Genomic DNA, 213 nt, shown 5'->3' on the forward strand with positions numbered 1-213 from the left:
GACAAAAGGTGTTGAGGAAATGTATATACACTCATACCTAATCTTAATGGACAAAAGAGGGGATATATCAATCTGATATTGCCAATCCTTAGTTACTGACATCGTCTGTATTGGCTAATATCAATCACATTATTACAGAAAGGGCAATAATACAATACTGTACTTTCAATCAAGCACACTATCCAATCCAACAATGTAAAATAACTGTAGGTC

The 213-nt window shown here is 33.8% G+C and overlaps 1 protein-coding gene across 1 annotated transcript in view; it reads left to right on the top strand.

The window, feature by feature from the left end:
• The window catches only part of LOC119585102 (acetyl-coenzyme A synthetase, cytoplasmic-like), a gene marked incomplete in the record, with an annotated part of 90,055 nt that overhangs the window by 26,737 nt on the left and 63,105 nt on the right, over positions 1–213 (top strand).

Source organism: Penaeus monodon, chromosome 19 (genome assembly GCF_015228065.2).
Source record: "Penaeus monodon isolate SGIC_2016 chromosome 19, NSTDA_Pmon_1, whole genome shotgun sequence".
NCBI classification, from domain to species: domain Eukaryota; kingdom Metazoa; phylum Arthropoda; class Malacostraca; order Decapoda; family Penaeidae; genus Penaeus; species Penaeus monodon.